The sequence below is a fragment of the Myotis myotis genome, unplaced genomic scaffold (assembly GCF_014108235.1).
Source record: "Myotis myotis isolate mMyoMyo1 unplaced genomic scaffold, mMyoMyo1.p scaffold_m19_p_1, whole genome shotgun sequence".
Classification (NCBI taxonomy): domain Eukaryota; kingdom Metazoa; phylum Chordata; class Mammalia; order Chiroptera; family Vespertilionidae; genus Myotis; species Myotis myotis.
The window spans coordinates 70,586,681-70,600,727 of NW_023416313.1; the positions used below are offsets into that span (position 1 = coordinate 70,586,681).

The 14,047-nt window shown below is 42.4% G+C and overlaps 1 pseudogene; it reads left to right on the forward strand.

The window, feature by feature from the left end:
- The first annotated feature begins 9,224 nt into the window (after nucleotides 1-9,224).
- Nucleotides 9,225-10,230, forward strand: LOC118664105 (annotated as a pseudogene).
- Nucleotides 10,231-14,047: the final 3,817 nt, after the last annotated feature.

The following is a 14,047-nucleotide window of genomic DNA, read 5'->3' on the forward strand; positions in this document are numbered from 1 at the left end:
CATGAACCAGAACTGGGCACATGATCCTATCATCCCCTATAAGATTCCTTTCTCTGGTGAGTTGGGTTCAGTCTTTTTCTGGAAAACAGGTCATATTTATACTAAGGCATTTTCAGCAACCATGATATTCTGCCATATCAGGAAAGCAAATAAAGGGTTTCTACAGAGAGAGAGAGAGAAAGAACATGAATCAGACATGCTGAGAAGAGCAGGAGTAAAAGAAGAAATATGGTTGGAATTCCATTTCCTGATTCCACTATGTTCCTGAGGCCCAACTACATTCTGCTCTTAGGGTCTTTGAGACCCCACTATTCTTATCATTTATTCCTGTCTTGTGCTGAAGTAGGATGAAGTTCAGGCACCTACCAGCAAAGAGTAATAATCCTATATAATAAAGAGGTAATATGCAAATTGACCATCATGCCCTCGCACAAGATGGCCACCCCCATGTCGTCACAAGATGGCCACCACAAGATGGCCAGCAGGGGAGGGCAGTTAGGGGCAACCAGGCCAGCAGGGAAGGGCAGTTAGGGGTGATCAGGCTGGCAGGAGAGTGGTTAGGGGGTGATCAGGCTGGCAGGCAGAAGCAGTTAGGGGCAATCAGGTAGGCAGGCAGGCAGGCGAGCGGTTGGAAGCCAGTAGTCCCGGATTGTGAGAGGGATGTCCAACTGCCAGTTTAGGCCGGATCCCACAGGGACATCTCCCAAGGGGTCCCAGATTGGAGAGGGTGAAAGCTGGGCTGAGGGACACTCCCCCAGTGCACGAATTTTTTCCACTGGGCCTCTAGTAATAATAATAAAAAACAACCAATGGGAAACCAAGAGGAACAAATGTTCTCAGCTGTGGACTCTTCCTGGGAGAAATCTTGGTTAGAGACCAGTGGAGGTCCCTTATCTACAGGTGTCTGGCTGAACAAGGGGTGCCCCAGAGGCTAAGGGGGTGACACGCATAGCCCCAAAAATCTAAGAAGGCTTTCCAGATGTTACCCAGGCCAGAGCACTTTACAGAGGACCATTTTCCAGATCCTCAAAGCTCACACTTACTCTTTTTCAAAACCAATGATCAGAGAATGTCCTGTGAGCGGCCACTCCTCCTTTCCTGTTTCTCACTTCACAGACCCTTTTGCCAGGCCCTTACTTGTCTGAAATCAGTATGGTTCATTATCCCAGGATGTGAAGTCCTCTGGGGTCCCAACAAAAACACAGTTTGAGAAGTGAGAGTGCTGGGGCACCCCAAGGTGGCACCCCAAAGTGGCAAATCAGGGAAAACATTGGAGAAGACAGTTTCCTTTCTTACCACTCTGAACTTCCATGACTTTACCTCCTGAAAATGACGCATTATGTATACATCTTAGAATTCAGAGGAGAGAAGCTGGTGGGAACATATATTTGCGTGTTTGTTTTGATTGAAAAACAAAATCGGGATTTGTTTCTCCTTCTCGCAGAAAAGCCTAATTTAGATCGTTGGTTTCACAGTTAAGAACTGGCTTTAGCAATAAGTTCTTTGGCAGACATTAACTAAATTAAGTAAGTTAAATTAGATGTGCTAATGTTTTGATGAAAAATGTTTAACACACCAATGCAATATACAACTTGCTGGAAGTTACAATCATGTTTCACTCTTAACACATCAATATGAAACGTTAGCTAAACACTGGGAAAAAATATAGTTCAAACATTCTTTTAGGAGGTACTTGAGCAAAAACATTGAATACCTCTAGATTAGCAAAATGTATTTACCCAGGTTGAAGCACTTGTGACCAAGGCAAGCTGACCAGACCCATTTTTTTCTCTTCCTTCTCTTGAACACCTCTCGACATTAAGGCCACAACACTGACTGATTAGCTGAGGGACACGGGTATCAGAACATGCACTAATTTCTTGATTCGACCTGTGAGAGAGAAGAGAGAACACAAGTTCCCTAGGTACCTGAAAGGTGGTAGTTTTGATATTTGAGGGAAAAGGAATAAAAATAATAAATTTTACTTTTTATATAATTCTGCATGTATTAGTATTAGACTTTTATAATATTGTTAATAAAATGTTTCTCATATGCTTATTTCATTTTATTTGTATAACATTTGAGTGAATATATTTTGCTTTTGTTATCTAAGAACAAAGCCCAAGAGGGAGATTCTTTTCAAAGGGTTTACTGAGAAAGTGCCCTTAGAGAAGGGGAGTGAGGGAAGCAGGACAGGGCAGGAAATAAAAGCGAAGCAAGAAAGAGGTCTCTGGAAAGCTCTGAGCACAAACTGCACCACAAAGTTGAACCCCTAGATGCAATGAGCCAGCCTGTGTATCCAACAGGCACTGGTAAAGATCGCTGGGGACAGAGGGAGGTTCCTGTGTGAACAACACTGGGGGGGGGGGGGCAATAGTCTAACCCGAAGGGGGCCTTTGTCAGCCTGTGCTCACTGCGGATGGGAGATGGGTGCTCTGGGTGGTAAAGGGGATGTGGGTGGGGCAGTAGTAACCTCCATATTTCTGTTTCAGAATAAGGAAAACAAGGTTCAGGTGGTTAAGTATCTTGCTCCAGGGTCCTACAAGTATATATGATGAGGTAATAGCATAAGTTCAGGTCTTTGACAGTAAAGTTCAGGTTTTTCTCATGTCAGTTTCATGTGCAAAGTATGTAGTTTATATGAAATCAGACTCTAACCCTTACTAGCTATGTCCTTCGACACATATCCTTCAGATATATGACCTCAGGCACGTTACTTAACATTTATGAGTCTCAATTTCTTAATCTGAACCATGGTATTTTCTGATGATTAAAAAACAAACATGTAAAGCATCTATCATTTGACTTACACAGTATTTACACTCCAAAATATCCATTTCCTTTCTTATCTCTTTTACCTATGGAAAAAAACAGATAAAAAGCATGTAGAGAAAATATTGGATAACATGTAAATCCCATGCCACTTAGAGGAAACATTCTCGACCTGATTAGATTTTTTAGAAAGTCCTCAGAGTCCAAGTTGCCATCACAAAAGCCTTAACATTGACTACTTCAGTTTCGTGATCACTTCCTCTATTTGAGTCTGTGTACTTAAAAAAAGCTCTCGAAGTATAACATACATACAGAAAAGTGAAAAAGTCCTAAGTGTGTAGTTTAATAACTTATTGCAAGTAAACTTGTGTAAACTCAACAGCCATAAGAAATGGGACATTTACCAGCAGTCTAAATTCACCCGCTCTTCATCTCAGACCCCCTCCCAATTCCAACCCTTTTCTTCTCCCTAAATATATACACTGTCAGGACTTCACCCTGGAAATATTTTTGCCAGTGTGAAGTTTATGCAAATGAAATCGCACCATATTAACACCATATATCTAACTTCTTTCACTTATCTGTGTTTTTTTTTGTGTGTGTAACTTTTTTTTTTCATTTTCATTCCTGAATAATATTAGTATGTGTGTTTGCTTATTTAAATATTTTATTATTGATTAGTATTTTGGTTGTTTCCAGTTTTGGACTGCTACCAATAATATGGTGAATATTACTGAATTTTTCCTTTGATGCACCTGTGTGCATTTTGTTTGAGTTCAGTTGTATCCCATTATTCATGGGAGAAACATTACAAGAACTGAAACTATAGATAATACTGAGCCCTATGTATATTATGTTTTTTTCTATCCATATATACCTATGATACATTTTAGTAAAAGGTGAAAGATTTATGCGGTCTGAAGAGAAACCAGAGCATGATACATTTTAATTTGTAAATTAAGCACAGTAGAGGATTAACATCAATAACTACTAATAAAATAGAACCATGATAACAATAGACTGTAAAAGTTACGTGAAGTTGGTCTCTCTTAACATATCTTAATGTACTGTGCTAGCCTTTTCACTTTAAAGGACACATTTTCTGGCTCCTCTTTGGCATATCTGAATGGACAGCATCACTACTGTTGCATTTTGGGAACATTACTAAGTAAAACAAGGCTACTTAAACATAGCGTTGTTATACTTCAACAGTCAATCTGAGAACAAAACGACTACTAAGTCCCTAACTGGCGGAGAGCATTAGCGTGTACATACTCTGGACATGAGATTTCATCACCGTACTCAGAATAACACATGGTTGAAAACATGAATTGTTTATTGCTCAAATTTTCCATTAATTTTTTTGGACCACGGTTGACTGTGAATAACTTCAAACATGGAAAGTCAAAGTGCAGATAATGGGGAGAAGGGGAGAGCTACTATATAAAGGTAAGAGTTAAATTGAGGGATTATGAAGTACACTTATAATCAACTTGAGTAAATACTGCTAAACAGCTTTCCAAATTTATACTGCACTCCCCATTGATTTATAGAAGCTCTTATTGGTCCATATTTGCACTAATACTTTTTTTGTTCTGCTTTGTTTCTGTGTTTTTTTTTTAAATTAAATTTAAATTCTTTATTGTTGAAAGTGTTATATATGTCTCCTTTTCCCCCCATTGACCTCTCCCCAGTCGCTCTTCCCCCACCCCAACTCCTGCCTGTTTCTGTTTTTGTCATTCTGGTGGTACACCACAACAAACCTACAAAAATGGTTTTTGTCTTCCATTTCCCTGATGTCTAATAATATTGAGCATGTTCTTAAATGTCTATTGACCATTTTGGTATACTTTTTGCGAGGGACTTTTCAAGTCTGTTGCCATATTGCAGTTGGATTGTCTTTTCTCTACTGAATTTTAGGACTTCTATGTATATTTAGGATACCAGCCCTTTGTTGTCTGTATCTCCCCCCCCCGACCCCCGCTCTGTAACTTCCTTTTTTCCCTCTCTCAATGTTACTGAACAAATTTAGTGAATTTGATGCTCATGGCACCTAGAAAAGTCAAAGCCTAAGGCAACAGATTTTCACAAAGATTGATTTGTCAGGCGGCCAGATGGGGAGACAGGAGGCAAGGCTGGTCAGGCAGTCTCCTCTCAAAGAAAATTTGAAGGATGGAGTTAGAAAGGACCTATACATATTTGTTAATTCTAATTAAAGGGCTTGAATTGATGGAATATTACTTGGCAGTAAAAAAACAAGAAGGAAATCTTACCCTTTGTGACTGCATGGATGGGCCTGGAGAGTATTATGCTAAGTGAAATAAGCCAGTGTGAGAAAGACAAGTACCATATGATTTCACTTATATATAGAATCTAATGAACAAAATAGAAACAGACTCATAGATACAGAGAACAGACTGAAGGCTGTCAGAAGGGCAGGGGGTTGAGGGGCTGGGTGAAAAGGTGAAGGAATTAAGTAAAACAAACAAACAAACAAACAAACAAAACACAACAAAAACCACCTCATAGACACAGAAAACAGTATGGTAATTACCAGAGGGAAAGAGGGGTGGGAGTAGGGGGAGGCAGAAGAGGGTCAAGGGGGGATAAATGGTGATGGAAGGAGACTTGACTTGGGGTGGTGACCAACCAATACACTATATAGATGATGTATTATAGAACTGTACACCTGCAACCTATAATTTTAATTAACCAATTGTACACCTGAAACTTATATAATTTTATTAACCACATTGGATTGGACATTCTTGGAACTAAGTGATCTTAGATAAGGGATGTGGAAGAAGCAAGAAAGAACAAAGACATTCCAGCCAGGCAAAGTTTGATTAGTTAGTCCTATGTGTCCAATTTTGGTCTCTGCATGGGATCTTTTTTTTTTTTTTTTTTTTTTTTTTTTATTGTCTAAGGTTTTACATATGTTTTACTTAGTAATGGTCTCCTTTTTCCCCAATTGACCCTCCCCCCCTACCCCCGCCATTCCCACCCCGGGCAAGCTGCCACCCCCCGTCCCCCCCAGCGTCTGTGTCCATTGTCTGCATGGGATCTTCTTTATTGACTGACCGCTCACTGCTTAATGGGCTCTGAGTGCTAAATGTAACATATCTGCTACTTGAGTTCCCTGAATCTTAGTTTCACTGTGCTATGAAGGTCATCGTAGGATCATTTAGTTGCTACTAGTAAGTGCTCCTGATCAACCCTCTGGGACTATTCTGATCCAGCTTGGTCTGGTGGTCTCCAGAGTGCTGTGAGCAGGCCTATTATTATCTCCTGAAATACACTAAAAATCTGGGGGGCGGGGGGAGACACACAGAACACCTATTAGGGCCTGGTTTCAGTGTTAGGACTGGTTTCCTTAATTGTGACTTTGAAACAGAAATTCTTAACTTTAAGGTAGTCCAATTTGCCAATCTTTTTCCTTACCATCAACACTTTTTATGTTTTGAGAAATCTTTGTTTACCTTATATTTTTAAAGATATTCTCTGTGTTATCTTCTAGATCAGGGGTGGGGAGCATCTAGCCCTCAGGCCATAGGCCAGAGAAATTATTTGGTCTGGGCCTGCCAAGGCATTAAGGATGAGTTAATTAAATGTTTGCACAAATATAGCAAGCTAACTTTTAAGTTGAGAATTTTGTATGGCCCTGGAATGATGTTATAAATATCCAAATGGCCCTTAGCAGGAGAAAGTTTCCCCATCCCTGTTCTAGATACTTTATTATTTTACATTTCACATTCTGCTATACAATCCATCTGGAATTGATTTTTATTCATTGTGTGAAGTAGTGGTTAACGTTTTTTTTTTTCATATGGCTGTCCAGTTAACATAATACTATTGGTTGAAAAGACTGTGCTTTGCCACTGTTCTACAGTGCCACATTAGACATAAATTAAGTATACATTATTTCTGAATGATACTCATGTATACCTGGTCATCTATAATAATAAAAGCATAATATGCTAATTAGACCGGACATCCTCCTGGACATCCTTCCTTCCAGACAAAGCCGCAGTGGGCGGGGGCTGTGGCAGATGCATGAATTTTGTGCATCGGGCCTATAGTAAGATAATAAGGCTACTGTGAATTTTCTATGTGATAATTTTCTGAAATATATTATTTTAATCTTCTATAGTAATAACTTCAATGAATTACAATTCAATATTAAGTCCTCAGATTTTATTAAAGGTTTCCATAAGAAATAGCCATATGAAGAATATTTCACATTTGCAGGCTATATATTCGTTGCATTTTAAGTGAGAATTTACTGGTGCAATAAATTGTGTCTAGAATTTAGTGTAAGGAAAAGATCCATTTTTATAATGAAACTAGAGGCCCGGTGCACAAAAATTTGTGCAATGGGGGGGGGGGGAAGGGGAGGGTCCCTCAGCCCGGCCTATGCCCTCTCACAGTCTGGGACCCCTCGGGAGATAATGACCTGCTGGCTTAGGCCTGCTCCCGGGTGGCAGAGGGCAGGCCCAATCCCTAGGTGCAGCCCCTGGTCGGGCTCAGAGCAGGGCCGATTGGGGAGTTGGGGCGCCGCCCCCTGTCATGCACAGAGCAGGGTGGATCGGGAGGTTGCGATGCCACCCTCAGTCACGCTCAGGGTAGGGCTGATTGGGGGGTTGGGGCACCGCCCCCTGTCACACTCAAGGCAGGATCGATGGGGAGGTTGCGGCGCCACCCCCTGTCACCCACAGAGCAGGGTTGATCAGGGGGTTGGGGAGCTCCCCCCTGTCACGCACAGAGCAGGGCCCATCAGGGGGTTGGGGAGCTCCCCCCTGTCACGCACAGAGCAGGGCCCATCAGGGGGTTGGGGAGCTCCCCCCTGTCACGCACAGAGCAGGGCCCATCAGGGGGTTGGGGAGCTCCCCCCTGTCACGCACAGAGCAGGGCCCATCAGGGGGTTGAGGAGCTCCCCCCTGTCACTCACAGAGTAGGGCCGTAGGGCCGATAGGGGAGTTGGGGCACCGCCCCCTGTCACACACAGAGCAGGGCGGATCAGGGGGTTCGGGCGCCGCCACTCTCACACTCAGGACAGGGCCGATGGGGAGATTATGGCTCTACCCCGTCACACACAGAGCAGGGCCCGTGGGGGGGGGGGGGGTTGGGTCGCCGCACCCTGTCACACACAGAGCCGCAGGGTGATCAGGGTGTTGGGGAGCTCCCCCCTATCAGGCACAGAGCAGGGCTGATCAGGGGGTTGGGGCGCCTTCCTCTGTGACAAACAGAGCAGGGCGGATAGGGAGGTTGTGGCCCCGCCCTCTGTCACACACAGAGCCGCAGGGCGATCAGGGTGTTTGGGCGCTGTCCCCTGTCACGCTGATCCTGGTGCTAGGAGGCATATTACCCTTTTACTATATAGGATAGAAGCCTGGTGCACAGGTTGGGGCCAGCTGGTTTGCCCTGAAGGGTGTCCTGGATCAGGGTTGGGGTCCCCACTGGGGGACCTGGCCAGCCTGGATGAGGGGATGATGGCTGTTTGCAGCTGGTCACACACCCTTCAGGGTGGGGGTCCCCACTGGGGTGCCTGGCCAGTCTGGGTGAGGGGCTGAGGGCTGTTTTCAGGCTGGTGGGTGATGGAATCTCCCAACCGCTCCTTTTTTTCTTTTCTTTTTTTAATTCTGAGACAGCTTTAGCTCTGAGGCTCCAGCTCTTAGGCCTCCGCTGCTGAAAGAAGGTATCTCATTTGTTTCGGTTCTATAATCGAAACTCTGTATCAACTCCAGCTCTGAGATCCCAGCTAGCTGAAAGCAGATTTCTGGGGTTTTGTTTAGCTTCTATATTTGTAACTATGTTTCAAACTGCAGGCTCAGAGGCCGGCAAGGCAGGCGGGGAACGTTGGAGTCCTCCGTCACTGAAGCAAGCAAGCCTCATGTTCAGTTTAAGCTGCCTGGCTGCCGGCCGCCATCTTGGCTGGCAGTTAATTTGCATATCACTCTGATTAGCCAATGGGAAGGGTAGCGGTCGTACGCCAATTACCATGTTTCTCTTTTATTAGATAGAATGATGTACCACCTACATTAGTGAGGTTCACTTCAGGAAACAAATGACAAACTTCTGAGTTATATGAAGAAATCTTAAAAAAATTTTTTTAATTGATTTCAGCGAGGAAGGGAAAGGGAGTGATAGAAATATCAATGATGAAAGAGAATCATTGATTGGCTGCCTCCTGCACACCCCCTACTGAGGACTGAAGCCACAATCTGGGCACGTGCCCTTAACCGGAATCAAACTGCAATGCTCTATCCACTGAGCCAAACCAGCTAGGGCTATGAAGAAATCTTAATAAGGAAACTCTTTACAATGGTTTAAGCAGGACATATGCTCCATCGTGAAGCTAGCAATAGCAAAGCAACATTAACAGTCTTCCATGTGAAATGACAAGAAAGGGAGCCTGCTCTGCTTCTTTGCCCCGCATGCCCACCCCCACAGCCATGAAGATGGGAATCACTGCAGAAATCTTAGAAGGAAGAACCGAGAAATATGTGGAAACTCTGTTTGGCAAGCCTTCTGATGCCTTAGTTTCGGGAAAGATAAAGAATGTTGATTGCGTCCTCCTTGCAAGGCATGGGAAGCAGCATACCTTCATGCCTTCAAAAGTCAACTATCAGGCAAACATCTGGGCTTTGAAGGAGGAGGGTTGTACTCATGTCATAGTGACCACAGCTTGTGGTTCTTCGAGGGAAGAGATTCAGCCCAGCGATGTTGTCATTATTGACCAGCTCATCGACAGAACCACCATGAGGCCTCAGGCCTTCTATGATGGGAGTCACTCCTGTGCCAGAGGAGTGTGCGATATCCCAGTGGCTGAGCCGCTCTGCCCCCAAACCAGAGAGGCCCTCATAGAGACTGCTAAGAAGCTAGTGACAGCTCTCACAATCCAAGGACCTTGTTTTAGTTCCTGGGCAGAAAGTTTCATGATTCCCACATGGGGGATGCATGTTATCAACATGACCACAGTTCCAGAGGTGTTTCTTGCTAAGAAGGCTGGCCTTTGCTATGCAAGTATGACCATAGCAACAGATTAGGATTGCTGGAAGCAGCAGGAGGAAGTGGTTTCGGTGGGCCCGGTTTTAAAGACCCTGGAAGAGACTGACTGGCATGGCTCAGTGTTTGAGCAGCAACCTTTGAACCAGGAAGTTACGGTTGGATTCCAGGTCAAGGCACATGCCCAGGTGGCAGGCTCATTCCAAGTGGGGGGCGTGCAGGAGGCAGCCAATCAATGATTCCCTCTCATCATGGATGCTTCTATCTCTTTCTTCCTCTCCCTTTCTCTCTGAAATCAATAAAAATATATTTAAAAATAAAAAAAAGAGCCTGAAAGAAATGCCAAAAGTTTGCACCTTACTGCATACCTCAGATAGGTCCCATGGATGGTCAGAAATCCTCCATAACCTGAAGAATACAACCTAGTTCTCTATTTTATTACCAAGACATTAAAATACAGCATGAATGCCCAGAAGATAAGCCTTTCTAATTCTAGTCATTTGGGAGAAAGCCTGTATAATTTGAAATGTGGAAAAGCTTTCATGCCCTTGCCCACTAAGGAAGAGCATGTGATAAGACCATGCCAAAGTGAAAGATGCCTTCTGAAAGACACGGACTGCTTCAAAAAACAGAGGGCAAGTAGATGGCCAGTAAACATGGAAAATGCCAACCCTTTAGAAAAAAGACAAGACACCATTCACTCTTGCCCCATTAAATGCATAACAATAAAGGGTGGGAGGTGAGATTCCTATGTTGGCAAGGAATATGAAGATAAAATGGGCCTCGTAGACTATTTATTGGTGTCAGTGTAAATTGGTACAATCTGTCTAGAGAGTGGTTTGGTAAATGTATCAAAAGGCTTAAAAAATACTTACACTCTTTGTGCTGGTTACTGTACTCCTTTTATCTTTAAAAATTTATCTCTAAAAAAGTAGAAATGCACACAAAGAAATATGTATAAAGAAAGATGTTTAAATGTAGTATTAGTTTTAATAGCAACTATTCAATACAATCTGAATATCCAAAAATTGGAGATAAATTATGGTTTAGCTCTAATTTGATTGTGAAGCACCCAACTGAAGATTATGTTGTTGCTTTTTTAAAATATATTTTTATTGATTTCAGAGAGGAAGGGAGAGAGAAAGGGAGAGAGAGAGAGAGAGGGAGAGAGAGAGAGAGAGAGAGAGAGAGAGAGAGAGAGAGAGAGAAACACCAATGATGAGAGAGAATCATTAATTGGCTGCCTCCTGCACCCCTCCACTCGGGCATGTGCCCTGACCAGGAATTGAAACCATGACCTCCTATTCACAGATCGAAGCTCAACCACTGAGCCAAGCCAACTGGACTGAAGATCATGCTTTTATACAATATTTAATGTCCTAAAGAATTGGTTGCTCTGCAATATAAAATGAAAAAAAAGGACATGTGAGCATTTTACAGTACTAATTTTGTTTTAAAATCCTACATAAATGTACAAAGAGACTAGGAAGAAATAGAATTTTTGTTATTGTATTTTGGGGGTAGACTGGATCATTTTAATTTTCTTTATATATTTTTTCTTCACATTTTTTTTCCTACACAAATATAATCAAAAAGTAAAGTTATTTTAAAAATAAAAATTACTGAAAAAGAAAAAAATAAATAAAATGACAAGAGAGGAAGGATTTACCAAGCCCTGACAGAGTGGGCTGCCTGAAGGTACTGTGACCTTCAGGACAGGCATGCCGCCAGCACATGTAAACAGTACAGGAATGGAGTTCGTCTTGCTCATTTTGCTCCTGTAGGTGCTCCCATTGGTCTGACTCAATCAGAAGCCAAAAGTTAAGAGCACATTTGATGCAGTTCATACATTCCACCTTCCAGGAAGTGCAGCCCAAAGTAGAGGAGGAAAAGGCTCTAGGGCAGTGATGGCGAACCTTTTGAGCTCGGCGTGTCAGCATTTTGAAAAACCCTAACTTAACTCTGATGCCGTGTCACATATAGAAATTTTTTGATATTTGCAACCATAGTAAAACAAAGACATATTTTTGATACTTATTTTATATATTTAAATGCCATTTAACAAAGAAAAATCAACCAAAAAAATGAGTTCGCGTGTCACCTCTGACACGCGTGTCATAGGTTTGCCATCACTGCTCTAGGGTCTAACAGAAGACATAGGACATACTGCCTTTATAAATCAAGAAAAACTTTAAACCCCTGTCTTCCTTCACTCCTGGAAAGCTAAGCTATTAAAGAGCCAATTTCCTTAACAATAGTACATCTAGACCTTGTACCCATCTGTACCCATCACTCTGTTGCTGGATTGTTGACTAGAATAATTTACTGTTGCTTCTTTTTCAGAGAATTGCTCTTGGCCAATAGGGAGCTACTTTCTTAAGAGACTAACCAGCCGTGGGCAAACTATGGCCCACGGGCCAAATGAATAAAACTAAAAAAAAAAAAAAAAAAAAAGACCGTACCCTTTTATGTAATGATGTTTACTTTGAATTTATATTAGTTCACACAAACACTCCATCCATGCTTTTGTTCCGGCCCTCCGGTCCAGTTTAAGAACCCATTGTGGCCCTTTAGTCAAAAAGTTTGCCCACCCCTGGACCCCTCGCCCTTCCTTCAAGAAGTCGATCAATGACAGACTGGCACAGCAGTACAATAACTGGTCCACTCGTCATAATGTGAGACTAACGCTGTGGTGCAATTTGTGTTTCAAAACTTCCCCAAGAGATCAGACTTAAGCAAGTGTCCAAATGAGGCCACATGCTTGGTTAGTTTGTTTTCCTACCCCATCCTGTTGCCCTCCCCCTGCTTCTCCTGAGGGAACTTTCCTAAAGTCATTGGAATAAGAGTCCCTGTGTTAGGCTCTACCTCTAAGATTCTTGACCTAAGATGTTCTGTAATATAATATATATGTGTACATGTTGCTCATGAGGGGATCTTTAATTCTGTGTCATCTTTAATCCTTTATTTTTAAATGCACTGGCACTTTAGAGGACTTTACATGCATTTAAAAATTTTATCATGCCAACAAAGGGAGGATATACTTAAAGGATAAAGAATATCCTGAGGACACACAGAGAGGAAATGGTATTTAAAACTGAACTGTTTAACTCCAAAGACCAGGCTTCTAATCAAAATATATTGTTCCCCTTTTGAGTTAAAAAAAATCTAATATTTATTACTAACTTACTAATAACTTTACCAATATTTTATTATTAAACCCTCTTAATATTCCGTAAGGCAAACATTATAATTATTCCCATTTTATAGAAGGGAAAAGCTGAGAAATAGAAAATATATAAAAGATACAACCTGGAAATAGAGCTCACCACCTTCAGATGAGTGCCTTTTTTCCTCAGCACACAATCTAGAAGTCTATGAATGGCCTACATCCCCATATGACATAGTCTTTTCCAAAATGATGGTAATTGTATGCCTGCCCCACTAAATATACAGAAGGCAAATATTTATTTCTGTATTTCTTGCATCTCCTACAATGCCTAGCACATAGTACATGTTCATTAATCCTATATAATAAAAAGCTAATATGCAAATCAACTGAACAGCGGAACAACCAGTTGCTGTGATGTGCACTGATCCTCAGAGAGCAGACGCTGAAAGCAGGAGCTGACCCCTGGTAGTCAATGTGTTCCCACAGGGGGAACATCGCTCAGCCAGAAGCTGGGCTCATGGCTGGTGAGCACAGCTGCAGCGGCAGGAGCCTTTCCTGCCTCTGCAACAGTGCTAAGGATGTCTACTAACAAAGGGCTCCTGGACTGCAAGAGGGTGCAGGCTGGGCTGAGGGACCCCCACCCCCCAGTGCACAAATTTTGTGCACCAGGCCTCTAGTTTCACATGAATGAATGAATGAATGAATGAGTGAGTGAATAGACTGGGAAAACTCACTCTTGCCTTAGTCAGTTCAGGCTGCTATGACATAGGAGTGTAGACTGTAACAAACATTTATCTGATAGTTCTGGAGGCTGGGAAATCCAAGATAAAGGTGCCTGGTGAGAGCTTTTTCCTGCTTTGCAGATAGTTGTCTTCTCCTTGTATCCTCACATGGCAGAGAGCAGAGCAGAGAGAGCAGACTTTCATTTTGCTTCTCATAAGGACACTAATCTCATTCATAAGGGCTCCACTCGCATGACCTAATTATCTCCCAAATAGATAATGCCATCACATTGGGGATTAGAATTTCAACATGTGAATTTTGCAGGACACAAACGTTCAGTGCATTAAACTCTTTTCTATGTGTGCTATTCTAGTTCTC